The sequence below is a fragment of the Hippopotamus amphibius genome, chromosome 9, assembly GCF_030028045.1.
Source record: "Hippopotamus amphibius kiboko isolate mHipAmp2 chromosome 9, mHipAmp2.hap2, whole genome shotgun sequence".
Taxonomy (NCBI): domain Eukaryota; kingdom Metazoa; phylum Chordata; class Mammalia; order Artiodactyla; family Hippopotamidae; genus Hippopotamus; species Hippopotamus amphibius.
The window spans coordinates 46992142-47011141 of record NC_080194.1 but is presented as its reverse complement, the minus strand read 5'-3'; the positions used below and the strand labels follow the sequence as shown (position 1 = coordinate 47011141).

Here is a 19000-nt window from a genome sequence, read left to right as displayed (position 1 = left end):
GAATTATGCCAGAAAGTTCAAAGACCTGCCCATGCCATCCTGGGAGGACACAGATAGCTTCCACTACTAGGAAACACATCAACAGGTGCTGGATCCTGGCCTGTTGTCCCAGGAGCATGTGGATAACCACCCCCCCCCCAAGTTTCCTAGGTTCTGCAGCTAGGAAATCCATCAGTGGGTACCAGAACCCACCCCACGCTCCAAAGAGTGTGCTGATAGCTCTCACCCCACTAGGAAATGTGCCAGTGGGTGCCAGGACTTGCCTTATTGTCCAAGGAGAGTGTGGATAACTCCCTCCATTAGGAAATCCATTAAGGTTCCAGGACCTGTCCTGCTGTCCAGGAGCATGTGGAAAATTCTCAATACTAGGAAATCAATTAAGAAAATGGTAATAGGAACAACATACTGGTTATTACCTTAAATGTGAATGTATTAAATGCTTCAACCAAAAGAGACAGACTGGTTGAATGGACACTAAAATGAGACCCATATATATGCTGTCTATAAGAGACCCACTTCAAAGCTAGGGACACATACATACTGATAGTGAGGGGATGAAATAAGATATTCCCTGCAAATGGAAATCACAAGAAAGCTGGAATAGCAATACTCACATCAGACAAATTAGACTTTAAAATAAAGACAATTACAAGAATAAAGAAGGACACTACAGAATGATCAAGGGAACATTCCAGGAAGAAGATATAACAATAGTAAATATCTATGCACCCAACATAGGAGGACCTTAATACATAAGGCAAATGCTAACAGCCATAAAAGAAGAAATCAACAGTAACAAAATAATAGCAGGGAACTTTAAAACCCAATTTACACTAATGGACAGATCATCCAAACAGAAAATAAATAAGGAAACACAAGCTCTAAATGACACATTAGACCAGATGGGCTTAATTGATATTTTTAGGACAGTCCATCCCTAATCAACAGAATATGCTTTCTTCTCAAGTGAACACAGAATATTCTCCAGAATAGATCACATCTTGGGTCACAGATCAAGCCTCTGTAAATTTAAGGAAATTGAAATTGTATCAAGCATTTTTTTCTGACCAAAATGCTGAGACTAGAAATCAAATAAAAGAAAAATACTATAAATGATAAAAACACATGGAGGCTAAATAATATGGTACTAAACAACCAAGAGATCACTGAACAAATCAAGGGGGAAATAAATAAAAAAACACCTAGAAACAAATGACAATGAAAACACAATGAGCAAAAACCTGTGGGATGCAGCAAAAGCAATTCTAAGAGGAAAGTTTATAGCAATATAATCCTACCTAAAGAAACAAGAAAAATTTCAAATAAAAATCTAACCTTAGGCCTAAAGCAATCAGAAGAAGAACAAAACCCCAAAGAAAGCAGAAGGAAGAAATCATAAAGATCAGATCAGGGATAAATGAAAAAGAAATGAAGGAAACAATAGCAAAGATCAATAAAATTAAAAGCTGGTTCTTTGAGAAGAGAAACAAAACTGATAAACTATTAGCCAGATTCATCATGAAAAAAATGGAGAAGACACACATCAACAGAATTAGAAATGAAAAAGCAGAAGTAAAAAGACAGTGCAGAAATAAAAGGAACATGAGAGACTATTACAAGAAACTTTATGCCAATAAAATGGACAACTTGGAAGAAATTGACAAGTTCTTAGAAAAGTACAACCTTCCAAGCTGGAACCAGGAAGAAATACAAAATATGAACAAACCAATCATAAGCACTGAAATTGAAACTGTGATTAAAAATCTTCCAACAAAAAAAAGCCCAGGTAATAATAAAAAAAAAAAAAAAAAAAAAAAAAAAAGCCCAGGGCCAGATAGTCTCACAGGCAAATTCTATCAAGCATTTAGAGAAGAGTTAACACCTATCATTCTTAAACTTTTCCAAAATATAGCAGAAGGCAGAACACACCCAAATTCATTCTATGAGGCCACCATCACCCTGATACCAAAACCAGAAAAAGATGCCACAAAAAAAGGAAAATGATAGGTAAATATCACTAATGAACATAGATGCAAAAATCCTCAACAAAATACTAGCAAAGAGAATCCAACAGCACATTAAAAGGATCATACATCATGATCAAGCAGTGTTTATCCCAGGAATGCAAGGATTCTTCAATATATGCAAATCAATCAATGTTATATACCATATTCACAAATTGATGGATAAAAACCATATGGTCATCTCAATAGATGCAGAAAAAGCTTTTGACAAAATTCAACACAAATTTATGATAAAAACTCTCCAGAAAGTGGGCATAGAAGGAAACTACCTCAACATAATAAAAGTGATATATGACAAACCCACAGCTGACATCATCTCAATGGTGAAAAATTGAAAGCATTTCCTCTAAGAACAAGAACCAGACAACAGTGCCCATTCTCACCACTATTATTCAACATAGTTTTGGAAGTTTTAGCCCTGGAAATCAGAGGAGAAAAAGAAATAAAATGAATCCAAATTGGAAAGAAAAAGTAAAACTGTCATTCTTTGCAGGTCACATGATATTATACAAAGAAAATCCTAAAGATGGCACAAGAAAACTACTAGAGCTAATTGATGAATTTAATAAAATATCAGGATACAAAATTAATGCACAGAAATCTCTTGCATTCCTCTACACTGACAACAAAAAATCAGGAAGAGAAATTAAGGGAACACTCCCATTTACCATTGCAACAACAATAAAATGCCTAGGTATAAACCTATCTAAGGAGGCAAAAGACCTGTATGCAGAAAACTAAAAGACACTGATGAAAGAAGTCAAAGATGATACAAAATGATGGAGAGATATACCATGTTCTTGGATTGGAAGAATCAACATTGTGAAAATGACTATACTACCTAAAGCAATCTACAGATTCAATTCAATTCCTATCAAATTACCAATGGAATTTTTCACAGAACTAGAACAAAAATTTTAAAATTTGTATAGAATCCAGAAGACCCTGAATAGCCAAAGCAATCTTGAGAAGGAAAAATAGAGCTGGAGGAATCAGGCTCCATGACTTTAAACTGTATGACAAGGCTACAGTGTTCAAGACAGTATGGTCCTGGCACAAAAGTAGAAGTATAGATCAATGTAACAGGATGGAGAGCCCAGAGATAAACCCATGCACATATGGTCACCTTACCTTTAACAAAGGAGGCAAGAATATAAAATGGAGAAAAGGCAACCTCTTCAATAAGTGGTGCTGGGAAAATTGGACAGCTACATGTAAAAGAATGAAAATAGAGCACTCCCTAACATCATACACAAAAATAAACTCAAAATGGATTAAAGATCTAAATGTAAGTGCAGATCCCATAAAACTCCTGGAGGAAAGCATAGGCAGAACACACTATGACATAAATCAAAATGTGACCCTTTTTGGCCCACCTCCTAGAGAATTGGAAATAAAAATAAAACAAATGGGACCTAATGAAACCTAAAAGCTTTTGCACAGCAAAAGAAACCATAAACAAGATAAAAAGACAACCCTCAGAATGGGAGAAAATATTTGCCAACAAACCAACTGACAATGGATTAATCTCCAAAATATACAGGCAACTCATGCAGCTCAATAGAAAATAAACCAAAATGCCCAATCCAAGAATGGGTGGAAGACCTAAACAGACATTTCTCTAAAGAAGACATGCAACTGGTACAATATTGTAAAGCAATTTTACTCCAATAAAGATCTGAAGAAAAAAAATAATAAAATGCATTTCACAGATAAAAAATAAAATTAAACAAAATAAAATAAAATAAAAATAACAAGGTAAAAGCAACAAATAATATTCAAAGGAATCCCATAGTCCTATCAGCTGATTTTTCAGCAGAAACTCTGTAGGCCAGAAGGGAGTGGTAGGATATATTTAAATTGATGAAAGAGAAAATCCTACAACCAAGAGTACTCTACAAGCAAGGCTCTGATTCAGAATCAACAGAAAAATCAAAAGCTTTACAGAGAAGAAAAATCTCAGAGAATTCAGCACCACAAAACCAGCCTAACAACAAATGGTAAAAGAACTTCTCTAGGCTAGAAACACAGCAGAAGAGAATAAAAGAGTTATGGTAGAAAAAAAGATCTACAGAAACAAACTTAAGACAATTAAGAAAATGGCAGTAGGAACATATATATATATATATAATCACCTTAAATGTAAATGGATTAAATGCTCCAACCAAAAGACACAGACTGACTGAAGGGATACAAAAACAAAACCCATATATTGGGTTGGCCAAAAAGTTCCTTTGGGTTTTTTCCATAAGATCCAATGGATCACTGAAGAAATCAAAGAGGAAATCAAAAAAACCTAGAAACAAATGGTAATGAAAACATGACAACCCAAAACATATGGGATGCAGCAAATGCAGTTCTAAGAGGGAAGTATATAGCAACACAATCCCACCTCAAGAAATAAGAAAAATCTCAAATTAACAACTTAACTTTACACATAAATCAACTAGAAAAACAAAAACAAACAAAACTCAAAGTTAGTGGAAGGAAAGAAATCATAAAGGTCAGAGCAGAAATAAATGAAATAGAGATGAGGAAAACAATAGAAAAAGATCAATGAAAATAAAAGTTTGTTCTTTGTGAAGATAAAAAAAAATTGATAAAACTTTAACGAGACTCCTCAAGGAAAAAAGGAAGAGGACTCAAATCAAGAAATTAGAAATGAAAAAGTAAAAGTTGCAGCTGACACCACAGAAATACAAAGAAGCATAAGAGACGACTACAAGAAAATATACACCCAAAAAAATGACAACCTGGAAGAAATGGACAAATTCTTAGAAAAGCACAAACTTCTAAGACTGAGCCAAGAAGAAATAGAAAATATAAACATACCAATCACAAGTACTGATTGAAAATGTAACTTTAAAACTTCCAAAAAACAAAAGTCCAGGACAACATGGCTTCACCAACAAATTCTATCAAACATTTAAGGAAAACACCTATCCTTCTGAAATTCTTCCAAAAATTGCAGAGGAAGGAACACTCCCAAGCTCATTCTAAAAGGCCACCATCATCCTGATACCAAAACTGGACAAAGATATCATAAAGACAAGAAAACTGCAAGCCAATATTACCAGTAAACATAGATGCAAAAATCCTCAACAAAATACTGTCAAACAGAATCCAACAACACATTAAAAGGATCATACAGCATGATCAAGTGGGATTTATCCCAGCAATGCAAGGATTCTTCAATATATGCAAATCATTCAGTGGGATACACCATATTAACAAATTGAAGAATAAAATCTGTATGATCATCTCAATAGATGCAGAAAAAGCTTTTGACAAAATTCCATACCCATTTATGATGCAAAACTCTCCAGAAAGTGGGCATAGAGGGAACCTACCTCAACATAATAAAGGTCATATATGACAAACCCATAACAAACATCTTTCTTAAAGGTGAAAAACAAAGAATTTCCTCTAAGATCAGGAACAAAACAAGGATGTCCACTCTTGCTGCTATTCTTCAACATAGTTTTGGAAGACCTAGCCATAGCAATTAGAAAAGAAAAAGAAATAAAAGGAATCCAAACTGGCAAAGAAGAAGCTAAACTATCATTGTTTGCAGATCACATGATACTGTACTTAGAAAATCTGATAGATGCTACCAGAAAACTACTAGGGCTCACCAATGAATTTGGTAAAGTTGCAGGATACACAATTAATACATGGAAATCTCTTGCATTCCTATACACTAACAATGAAAGATCAGAAAGAGAAACTAAGGAAACAATCCCATTAATGATTGAAAAAAAAGAAAAAAAAATACTTAGGAAGGAACCTATTACAGAGGAAAAAAGGCCTGTACTGTGAAAACAATAAGACAACACAACTGGATGGAGAGATATACCATGTTCTCAGATTGGAAAAATCAATACTGTGAAAATGACTATACTACCCAAATCAACTTACAGATTCAATGCAATCCCTATCAAATTGTCAATGGCATTTTTCACAGAATTAGAATGAAAATTTTACAATTTGTATGGAAACATAAAACACCTCAAATACCCAAAGCAATCTTGAGAAAGAAAATCAAAGCTGAAGGAATCAGGCTCCCTGACTTCAGACTATACTACAAAGCTACAAGAATCAAAACAGCATGGTAGTGGCACATAAGCAGAAATATAGATCCATGGAAGCCCAAAGATAAACCCACACACCTATAGTCACCTTATCTTTGACAAAGGAGGCAATAATACACAATGGAGAAAAGACAGCCCCTTCAATATGTGGCATTGGGAAAACTGGAAGGCTACATGTTAAAAAGATGAAATTAGAACACTCCCTAACACCATAGACAAAAATAAACTCAAAATGGATTAAAGACCTAAATGTAAGGTTGGAGTCTAAAAAACTCTTAGAGGAAAACGTAGGTAGGACACACATAGACATAAATCACAGCAAGATCTTTTTTAATCCACCTTCTGGTATAATGAAAATAAAAACAAAAAGAAACAAATGGGATCTAATTAAACTTAAAAGCTTTTGCACTGTAGAGGAAACCATACACAAAACAAGAAGACAACCTTCAGAATGAGAGGAAATACTTTCAAATAATTCAACTGACAAGGGATTAATCTCCAAAATGTACAAACAGCTCAGGCAGCTCAATATCAAAAGACAAATAACCAAATCAAAAAAATGGGTAGAAGATCTAAGCAGACATTTTTGCAAAGAAGACATACAGGTAATCAAAAGGCACATGAAAAGATGTTAAACATCACTAATTATTAGAGAAATGAAAATCAAAACCACAATGAGTTGTCACCTCATACTGGTCAGAATGAGCATCATCAAAAAATTTACATACAATAAATTCCGGAGAGAGTGTGGAGAAAGGGAACCCTCCTACACTGTTGGTGGGAATGTAAATTGGTAGAGCCATTATGGAGAAAAAGTGTGGAGGTCCCTTAAGAAACTAAAAACAGAACTACCATATGATCCAGCAATCCCACTCCTGGGCATATTTCTAGAGAAAACCATAATTCAAAAAGATATAGGGACCTCAATGTTCATTGCAGCACTATTTCCAGTAGCCAAGACATGGAAGAAACCCAAATGTCCACCAACAAAGGAATGGATAAAGAAATTGTGGTACATATATACAATGGAATATTACTCAGCCATAAAAAAGAACAAAATATTGCCACTTGCAGCAACATGGATAGTCCTAGAGGTTGTAATACTGAGCGAAGTAAGTCAGACACAGAAAGATAAATATCATATGATATTGCTTATATGTGCAATCTAAAAATAAAAGTATATATGAACTTATTTACAAAACAGAATTAGAATCACAAATGTAGAAAACAAACTTATGGCATAAGGAATAAGGGGGAGGGATAAATTGAGACATTGGGACTGACATATACATACTAGTACACACAAAATAGATAACCAATATGAACCTGCTGTACAGCACAGGGAACTCTACTCAATACTCTGTAATGACCTATATGGGAAAAGAATCTTAAAAAAGGAAAAAAGAGTGGATATATGTATATGTGTAACTGATTCACTTTGCTATTCACCTGAAACTAACACAACATTGTGAATCAACTATACTCTAATAAGTTTTTTTAAAAAAGTAAATTCATTGTAATTCTGGAGTTTTATTAGGAATCTCTTTGAGTTATCAGTACAAGCAGTTTCAGAAAACTTTTAAAATTTGTGGGAAATAATCATAAACTCCCCTGATATATGGCACATTCATTTGAATCAACTCAAATTATGCTTCATAATTTATATTAACAGCTGTTTCATTTTTGAAAATGGTAAAAGGAAAATGTGCAGGAAATTACTACATTTATTCTAAAAAATGGGAAATAAAACTGAGAGAAAATTACTTTTAAAAATGTATGTAATGAATACTTCTGATCAAAATCCTGTTTTTTCTATTTTAGTTAATTAGAACATTCTTAAACACAATATTATAAACTCACATGACATTTCATCTCCCCTGATATTGTCTATAACAGTAAAATCTCCATGTTGTCTAATCAAGAAAATGAAAAAAACAAAAACAATTACTTTGACCTACTTACCAAAAGTGTCAGAGAGACAGAAAACCAAATTATCTTTTGAGTTTATCTTTTATCTATATTTTTGCACATTTGATGAGATTAACATTGGCTACCCAGTCAACTTTGTATAACCTGATATCACTCATTATTTTTTAAATTACTGGTAGACATTTGTATAAAATAACTCCTTCTAGGAAGATTCTCTCTTTCAGCTTTGAAAATTCTGCATATTAAATATGTCTATAAACATCACCATTATTGGCAGAGAATGCCATCCACATCACCCTTCCTCTGACAAACTTCCAATTTTCTTTTAAAATTCAACTTAGACACTTCCTGCTGCTGAAGTGGGGCAGAGGGTGGGGAGGAAATAGCCCAAGGAGCCCGCATCCTCCTTGCAATAGCAGAGGCAGAGAAGGGGCCAGAGAGGAGGTGGTGGGGCAGAGGAGGCAGAGGAGCCTACTGCAGAGAAGAAAGTGTCAGAGCCTGTTTGGCTTTAGAGTGTGGTGAAGCGTACTTCTCATGGTGCATGGAAGGAAAGCCAATGTGAAGGTGTACCAACATTCAACCAGGAGAGACTGGAATGGAAGTAGCAAGCTGCTGAACCCTTGGAGACCCCGACAAACTGCCAGAAGGGGTTCTCCAAGCTGCCCACATACCCTATATCTCAGACAAGCACCCTAGAGAAACCTTGGAAGTGATTAACCTTCTGAGAAAGCACCAGGAGCTGTGCAATGTGGGGATAGTTGTGGGTGCTAAAAAGAAATATACCCATTGAGTCATTTTATCAGCCTGTAGTCCTTACTTCCAAGCTATGTTTACAGGCAAATTAGCAGAGAGCCTTCAGACAGAAGTAGTGATCTGATACATAGACGAGAGAGCTATGGAACTAGAGCTATAGAACTACTGATAGACTTTGCATATACCTCTCAGATAACTGCGGAAGAGGGCAATGTTCAGACCCTTCTGCCAGCTGTTTGCCTCCTCCAACAAGCAGAAATACAGGAAGCCTGCTGTGAATTCTTAAAGAGACAATTAGATCCTCCTAACTGCCTGGGCATTTGGGCTTTTGCTGACACACATTCATGTCTTGAGTTGCTAAGGATAACAGACAAGTTCACTCAACCTAACTTTCGAGAGGTGATAGAAAGTGAAAAGTTCATGTTGCTTCCAGTCAATCAACTCATTGATATAATATCTAGTGATGAACTAAACATTCGCAATGAAGAATAGGTGTTCAATTCAGTGATGGCCTGGGTTAAATACAGTATTCAAGAAAGACATCCTCAATTACCCCAGGTGCTGCAGCATGTTAGTTTGCCTTTGATTAGTCCCAAGTTCCTGGGGGGCACTGTAGGCTCTGATCCCCTCATCAAAAGTGATTAAGAATGCAGAGACTTGGTGGATGAGGCTAAAAACTATCTCCTGTTGCCTCAAGAACAACCACTAATGCAAGGATCAAGGACAAGACCTCGGAAACCTATTCAATGTGGAGAAGTACTCTTTGCAGTTGGTGGTTGATGCAGTGGAGATGCCATTTCCAAAGCTGAATGATATGATCCACAGACCAATGAATGGTGAATGGTAACTTCAATAAGCAAAAAGCAATGTGGAGTTGGGGTGAGTGTTCTTGATGACCTGTTATATGTAGTAGGAGGCCGTGATGGATCCTCTTATCTCGATAGTGTTGAAAGGTATGACCCAAAAATAAACCAATGGAGCAGTGATGGGCTCCTACAAGTACCTGCAGGACAAGTGTTGGTGTGACTGTGCTTGGAGGCTTTCTCTATGCTGTGGATGGCCAGGATGGAGTGTCTTGCCTCAATATTGTTGAGATGTATGATCCAAAGGACAACAGTGGACTTGGCTTCTATGAGGACCAGAAGACTAGGCATGGCTGTGGCTGTGTTAGGAGGGTTCTTATACGCTGTAGGTGGCTCTGATGGGACATCTCCACTCAACACAGTGGAGTGTTATAATCCTCAGGAAAACAGATGGCACACGATAGCCCCTATGGGGACCCAGAGGAAACACCTAGGCTTGTTTCAGGATATGATCTATGCTGTAGGAGGTAGAGATGAAACTATAGAGCTTAGCAGTGCTGAGAGATACAACCCCAGAACTAACCAGTGGTCTCCAGTGGTGGCTATGACATCCTGCCATGGTGGAGTTGGCCTGGCAGTAGTGAATGGACAGCTAATGGCTGTAGGAGGTTTTGATGGCACAGTGTACTTGAAGACCATTGAATTTTTTGATCCTGATGCCAATACATGGAAGTTATATGGTGGGATGAATTACCATTGGCTTGAGGGTGGTGTAGGAGTTATAAAAATGACACACTGTGAATCCCATATATGGAGAACACATAGAATACAGTCGTGTATGTGCTCCTCTGTATTCTGGAGAGCTTTGACTTTGGAGCTTTGTACAGCTCTAGAAAACACTAAACACATTTTATTCTTTGTTGGTGCCTCAACATGTGTAAATACAAATACAATGAAAGTACTTCACCTGTAAGATGCCGCCTTTGTACAATAATTTTCAGTTCTGTGCAGAAGAATATTTATTTTTGGTATTAATTTATCATGGGATTTTTTTGGGTTTTTGTATTTTTTTTGTTTTTTTGTTTTTGTTTTTGGATTTAGCCTTCCTCTTACCAAAAGAGAAAAAAAGGAAAGACAAAAACAAAAACAAAAACCCAAACATTTTAAGCAGTAAAACCTTATTTTTAAGAGATACTGATTAAGTTTGAAGAAATTACTAATAAGGGAAAAGGGCTATACGTCATCTAGTTGTCAATTCTAAGCACTCCATCCACAAGATTCCACTACTTACAGGGACTTATCAGTGACAAAGATAGGTATGCAAAATGTATTAGTTAGCAATCATTCTTGCACTAAGCACTAGAAGACTTGAAAATCTAAAAAAACAAAACAAAGGAAATATCTCATTTAACTAAAACAATTCAAAAGGAATATTAAATTGATAAAATCAGGGCTCAGATGCCAAAATTTTCATCAGTGGAAGCTCTCATCCTGTTTCCTTCCATATGAACTTGTTTGCCACTGTTTAAAGTATTTTTTTCAAATATTTTCATAGAGGTTCTGCTACATCTAGAGCTCTGCTCAGTGCCTCTGCAAATACAATTCTCATATACTGCCTTGAGAATCCTCCATTAGAATCATGTGTAATTGTGACTTTTTGCTCAAAAACATTAGTGACTGAAGCAACTTTCCTTTCCATTTCCTATTGCTACTAAGGACCAGCAGGGAGACATGTCCTCTCCACAGCAGTGAATATTGTTATGCAATTTACACTTGATGCTCAAGCCTGCTGAAACTGAGGATTACCTGTACTCACAGCCTCCAAGGGAATTAATTCTTCAGTTCGTGTAATAGTATGCTAATGAGTGTAAAATCAATCGAGGCATTTTATTAATAAAATCTTGGTTCTTTTATAAAAAATATATATTGTAATCCTCATTCTATAAAGCCACTATTGCTACTACTCTCAAATTGCATTTTCTGGTAAAAAGTTAACATTTTTAAGGAAAAAAACAAGGTACAAATTTCAGTGGTTAAAGTTTTTTTGTTGTGTTCACAGACCAGTTTTTTCCAATGTATCTTGTAGGAATATCTTTGAATAAGACTTTAACCACAACCAAAAGGAATAACCTTCTTCTCCCTACCCTCACTACAAAAATGCTTGGCAACATTTGCACTTACATTTAAAGATCACTTACACCTTTACAAGGAAAAAAGTAAGTATTTGGTAAGCAATTGTTTACACATATCATTTATGTTTTTTTCTAGCATGTATAACTTTTTAAAATAAAAGCAGTAATTACCATAAAATTTTTTAAAAAAAAATTCAACTTAGAAAATCTCTCTTCTGGAAAATTCCCTTGTAATGTTCTCTCAACACATTTAATCACGCCCTCTCTTTACAGTCCTTGTATTACACATGCATTCAAAGCTGTATTCATCATACTGTGTTATATTTTATAACTTCATATGTCTGTATCTTGTCTAAAACTAAGAGCACCATAAGGAAAAATACTATGTCATTTTTTCCTATGAATCTCTCAGGTTTAACATAACTTTTAGAAGAATACTGGGCCTCACATCTTTCCACTAAGTAAGGCATCTTAAGATAGGAAACTGTAAATCAGAAGGTTCTTTGTCAGTGAAAACAGAAAAGCTGGAGTCTCCTCAAGATAGATCTTTCTGCCATCTAGAATCATCCAAGTTGGTCATCCAGAATCAGGCAATTTCTTTCTGAAGAGATTTGAATAAACAGACAATTCCTCTATCTAGAAGATCATGATTTTCAAGATTTTTAGCAGACCTCCCCCATCTAACAAATTATCTCAAGAATATATTTACAAGTTAACTTGCATTTATAGAGGTTCATTTTTGTATGTTTCATTCTTTTCTTTACATATAGCCATTGTATTAGTTTAAGAAATTTGATTAAACTAAGAAATACTTCAGTCTTCAGACTGAATTTAGAAATCACCTTTTTCTTAATGGAGGCTTGTTATCAAGAATAAGCCTGGTATAAACTATCTGTTTATATTGTGTTTTTTTTTCCCCAATTGGTAATGTTCATCTTAAGATGTTGCAAAAGACATAAAAATTCAAAGATTCAGGAAAAAAAAAAAAAAACACAACTGTAGTCTCATCACTTAGACCAACTCTTTTGGCACTTTGACAAGCTGTAATCTTGTCTCTTTTTTCTTATGCACTTTATTTTTATTTGTGATCTATCAAATTATTCTTTTTTAAAAAATTAACATTATATCAAAAATACTTTTTCATCATTAATGACCTTTATAAAATATAATTTCAAAGACTTCATAATGCCTCCAGCTCAGTTATTTTGTCTCAAAATTGCTTTGGCAATTCAGAATCTTTTGTGGTTCCATATAAATTATAGGATTATTTGTTCTACTTCTGTGAAAAATGTCATGGTATTTTGAGGCATTGCATTATATCTATAGATTGCTTTGGGTAGTATGGAAGTTTTAACAATATTAATTCTTTCAACCAAGAACATGAGTTATCTTTTCAATTCTTTGTATCTTTTTAAAATTTCTTCATCAGTGTTTCATAGTTTTCAGAATAGCACGTGACTAGCACATAGCCCATGTATATAAAGAGTACAGACTATGCTTTTTCAAATCCTATATGTAAATAGATTTGTTAAACCTCTTTATTGGAATATAATTGCTTTACACTGTTGTGCCAGTTTCTGCTGTACAACAAAGTGAATCATCTGTATTTATACATATATCCTCATATCCTCTCCCTCCCAAGACTCCTTCCCACCCTCCCTATTCCACCTCTCTAAGTCATCACCAATCATCAAGTTGATCTCCCTGTGTTATGCAAAGTAGCACTGACATATAGACACTACCAAGTGTAAGCAGATTTTTAAAAAATGAGTTTGGAACTATTTCTTCTTCACTTATTTGAAAGAAACTGAGGATAATTGATATTAATTCTTTAAATTTTTGATAGAATTTGCCTATAAAATCATCTGGTCCTGGACTTTCTTTTGGAGGAAGTTTTGGTTACTGATTTAATCTTCTTGTTCATTTTTGGTCTGTTTAAATTGTGTATTACTTCATGATTCAGTCTTGGTGAGTTGTATGTTTTTAGGAATTTATTTAAGTTATCCAATTTGTTGGTATATAATTGATAATAACAGTCTCTCATGATCCTTTGTATTACTTTGGCATCAGTAATGTCTCCTCACTTGTTTATAATTTTATTAATTCGAGAAATCTCTCTTTTTCTTAATCTGGCCTAAAGTTTGTCAATTTTGTTTATCTTTTCAAAAAACCAACTCAGTTTTTTTGACATTTTCTATCATCTTTCCTTGTTTCTATTTCTGTTACTTCAGCACTAATATTTATAATTTTCTTCCTTCTGCAAAATTTAAGCTTAGTTTGTTCTTCCTTTTCTAGTTTCTTGAGGTGTAAAGATGGGTTGTTTGAGATCTTTATTTTTTCTTAACAGAGGCATTTATATACTTCCTCATATTTAGAACTGCTTTTGCTGAATCCCATAAGTTTTGATATGTTGTATTTCCATTTCTGTTTGTCTCAAGATTTTTTTAAATTTTCCTTTTGTCTCCTTTTGGTGAGACATTACTTATACAGAAGTGTACTGTTTAATTTTCACATATTTGTGAATTTGCTAGCTTTATTCCAATTGTCAATTTCTAGTTTCATACCATTATGGTTGGAAAATCATGTGCTTGATTTGATCATATCAATCATGTGCTCAGTACTATTTCAATCATCTTAAATTTGTTAATACTTGTTTTGTGATCTAGATCTATCCTGGAGAATGTGCACTTGAAAAAAAAATGTGTATTCTGTTGTTGGATGTGATATTATGTATATGTCGATTAAATCCATTAGGTCTAAAGTGTAGTTCAGGTCAATTATTTCCTATTGATTTTCTGTCTGAATGATGTACCTGTTGTTGAGAGTGCAGTATTGAAACCCCTACTATTATTTCATTGCTGTCCATTTTGCCTTCAGATATAGCTCATTTTGTAAGACCAGCACTATCCTGATAGTGAAACCAGATAAGGACACCACAAGAAAAGAAAATTACAGGTCAATATCCCTGATGAACATATATGCAAATATCCTCAATAAAATATTAGCAAACTGAATTCAAGAGCACATTAACAGTACTATACACCATGATGAAGTGGGATTCATCCCTGTGATGCAAGTATGGGTTAAAATATCCAAATCAATCAATGTGATACACAACATTAACAAAATAAAGGGTAAAAGTCATATGATTATCACAATAGATAAAGAAAAAGCATTTGACAAAATACAACATTGTTTCATGATTAAAAACCCTCAACAAATTGGGTATAGAAGAAATGTACCTTAATATAATAAAGGTCAAAAAATATAATAAAGGTCATATATTACAAGTCCACAGCTAATATCAAACTCAACAGTGAAAACTTAAAAGTTTTTCCCCTAATATCAGGAACAAGACAAGAATGTTCACCCTCACCATTTCTATTAAACATAGTACTGGAATTCTGAGTCACAGCAATCAGGCAAGAAAAAAAAAGGCATCCATATTGGAAAGGAAGAAGTAAAATTATCTCTGTTTGCAGATTACATGATCTTATATACAGAAAATTCTAAGGAGTTCACAAAACAAAAAACTGATGAAACTACTTAATGAATTCAGTAAAGTTGCAGGTTATAAACCAACATACAAAAATCACTTGTGTTCCTGTATATTAACAATGAGCTATCTGAAAGAGAAATAAAGAAGGCAACCCCATTTACAATAGCATCAAAAGAATAAAATAAAGAATAAATTTAAAGTGGTAAAAGACATGTATGCTGAAAACCATAAGACATTGATCAAATAAATTAAGGAAGACACACATAAGTTGAAAGAAGTCCCATTTTCTTGGATTGGAAGAATTAGTATTATGAAAATGTATATAGAACCCAAAGTGATCTACAGATTCAATGTAATCCTTATCAAAATTCCAATGGCATTTTTCACAGAAATAGAAAAAACTACCCTTTTTTGGTAGGTCTCAAAAGACCTCAAATAGACAAAACAATCTTGAGAAAAAGAACAAAGCTGGAGGCATCATACTTCCTGATTTTAAGCTATATTACAAAGTTATAGTGATTAAAAAAGTGCAGTATTGGCATAAAAATAGAAACATAGACCAGTGAAACAGAAGAAAGCCCCAATATAAACAAATGTGTATACAATAGTCAATCTAATTTTGACCAGAATGACAAGAACACATAATAGGAAAAGAACCATCTCTTCAGTAAATGGTATTGGGAAAACTGATGATCCACACACAAAATAATAAAATTAGACCCCTATCTTATACTACTCATTAAACTTAACTTGAAATGGATCAAGACTTAAATGTAAGAAGCTATAAAAATCCTAGAAGAGACTTAAGGAAATATCTCCTTGACATCCATCTTGGCAATGATTTCTTGGATAAAACACAAAAACTACAGGCAACAAAACCTAAAATAAACAAGTGGGACTACATCAAACTTAAAAGCTTCTGTACAGCAAAGGGAACAATCAATAAATTGAAAAGGCAATCTATAGAATGGGAGAAAATATTTGCACACCATGTATCTTAAGGGGTTAACATACTAAATAGATAAGGAATTCATACAAGTCAATAGCAAAAATGCAAATAATCCAGTTAAAAGATGAATAAAGGACCAGAATAGACATTTTTCAACAAGACATGCAATTAGCCAATAGGTATATGAAAAAGTGCTTAACATTATTAATCATAAGGGAAATACAAACCCAAACAACAATAAAATATCATATCTCACCTGTTAGGATGGCTATTATCAAAAAAAGTGAGATAACTAATGTTGGCAAGGATGTGGAGAAAAGGAATCCTTATACACTGTTGGTGGAATGTATATTGGAACAGCCATAAGGGAAAACAGTATAGCAGATCCTCAAAAAATTAAAAATAGAAATATCATATGATCAAAAATCCTAATCCTATGTATATATCTGAAGGAAATATCATCTATATCTCAAGATATCTTCACACCCATGTTCATTGCAGCATTATTCATAATAGCCAAGATACGGACTTAATTGTCATTCAGTGGGTGAATTTGTAAAGAAAATGTGTTATATTATTTAGCCATAAAATAGAAGGATGTTTTGCCACTGGTGACAACATGGATGAATTTGAAGGGTGTTACGTTGAGTGAAATAAAACAGAGAAAGAAAAATACTGTATTGTAATCATTTACAAGTGGGAAATAAAACTATTTTGTAGAAACAGAATAGTGTGGGGTTTCCATGAGCTGGGTGGAGGGAAAAATGGGAAGACATAGGTCAAAATGTACAAACTTTCAATTATAAGAACAGTAAATTCAGAGGATTTAATATACAAAGGCACAGCTTGGAGATTATTGTTAATAATATGGTACTGTATACTTAAAAGCTGCTGACAATAGATCTTAAACACTCTCACCAAAAAAAAAAAAAAAAGAAGAAGAAGAAATATACTTAACTAAGGTGATAGATGGGTTAATATCTTAGTCTTGGTAATTATACATATTTATATATGAAAGTGGAATATCTATATCATATCTATTTATATAGACATAGATAAATGGTGAAATTGTACACATTAAAAATATAAAATTATATTTGTCAATTATTCCTTGATAAAGTTGGGAAAATAAAGTGTACTATAAATAATAAATGTCTATATATGAACATTTAAATTAATTATCTTGGGACTGGTTAAGTGGCTTATATTAGTGAGATAATCTCTCTTGTTCATTCACTGAATCTCTTAGACCTTTAATCGTGTAAAATGTTATCATCAGCAGCTTCATTTTAGATACCTTATTAAGCAGGGAAGCATGAACTGGGAAAAATAGACATTCTAAATATTAATCTATTTCTACATCAAATTATACAAATATTTGTTTCATTGAATCACTTTGTTTCAAAATGTCTGAAAATAAAACGCTAATCAAGAAGGTTACCACTATCAACTTTTGAGTAACAAGACTGAAAGGAAGAATTTCAAATTTCACTAGAAATCTGATCCTAATCATTCTTTAAAAAATTTTGAAAGAAATCTTCTTTTGAAATAGTTTAATAACCTTCATGAAGTGACCTTAACATTAATGAAACTTTTCAAATCACATCAATTCTCAGTATTTGTTTTATTTAATTTAATTTATAAATTAAAAATTCCACTCCATTTACTTGCAAATGAGTTTTTGAATGAAATATGCATATATAAATATACCTAGCACTATAATGAATCCTGTATATGTATAAAATTTTAATTATGACTATAATTGTCCTAAAATATCTTAAAATTTTAATGAGTAGATAGCTCAAAGAAAATTTCAAAGATATGAATAAAGATAAAGCCAGCATCAGAAAATAAAACCTCAAAATATGGGAACTTTTCTCCCATATTTTAATTCTACTAAATCATTCTGACAAAATAATTATCCAGCTTATTTTTAAATATCTCCAATTACTGGAAAGCCAATACTTTTCAAGATAGGATATTTTATCTTTGGATGGCTCTTCATAGAGAAATGAAGATTTCTGTATTCAGTGACACTGTCTTCCTGAAATATCTGGCACTCTGATCTTTTTCCTAGAACACAGTGGGGACATTCAATAAAATATATCTTCCTCATGACAGTGCAACCAAATCATTTGCTGCTTCTCTCCAACAGTCATCACTTTTTCTCAGTTAAATATCACTTAGTCTGCATCTGTTCCACTTTTGTTCCACTTTCTAGACCAATCTCCATCTCAATTGCTCTCTTATTCACACAGCAAGCTTATCTACATATTTCTTAAAATGTGGGGTCCAAAACTGGAAAAAATATCTTCTGTAACACAACCACATAAACTGTTACATCTGTCACGCAAAATACTTGTTATGGACTGAATGTTTATATCCCCACCCCAAGTTAATATGTTGAAGCCCATCTCCCAATGTGACTCTTTTGGAGATAGGACTTATATGGAGGCAATTAAGGTTAAACGAGGTCATAAGGATGAGACACTTAGTGTCCTTATAAGACCAAACAGGAGAAAGTGCTCTCACTTGCTCTCCTCCTTGTGAGGACACAAGAAGAAAGTTGTGCCTGCAAGCCAGGAAGAGCACATACCTGGAAGCAAAATGACCTGGCCAACACCTTGATCTTGGACTTTCCAATTTCCAGAACTGTGAGAAAAAAAAAAAAAAAAAAAAACTCCTGTTGTTTAAGCTATCCTGACTATGAGTTTTTTTGTGGCAGTCCAAGCAGATTAAAACAATACTCTATCTTTTATTTCACTTTATGGTAGCCAAAGAATACACTGAATTTTTGGTTGTTATATTACATAGTTATCT

The 19000-nt window shown here is 33.8% G+C and overlaps 1 pseudogene; it reads left to right on the top strand.

Moving 5' to 3' along the window:
• The first annotated feature begins 8578 nt into the window (after window positions 1-8578).
• The window catches only part of LOC130860869 (kelch-like protein 20), a 41337-nt pseudogene continuing 30915 nt past the window's right edge, over window positions 8579-19000 (top strand).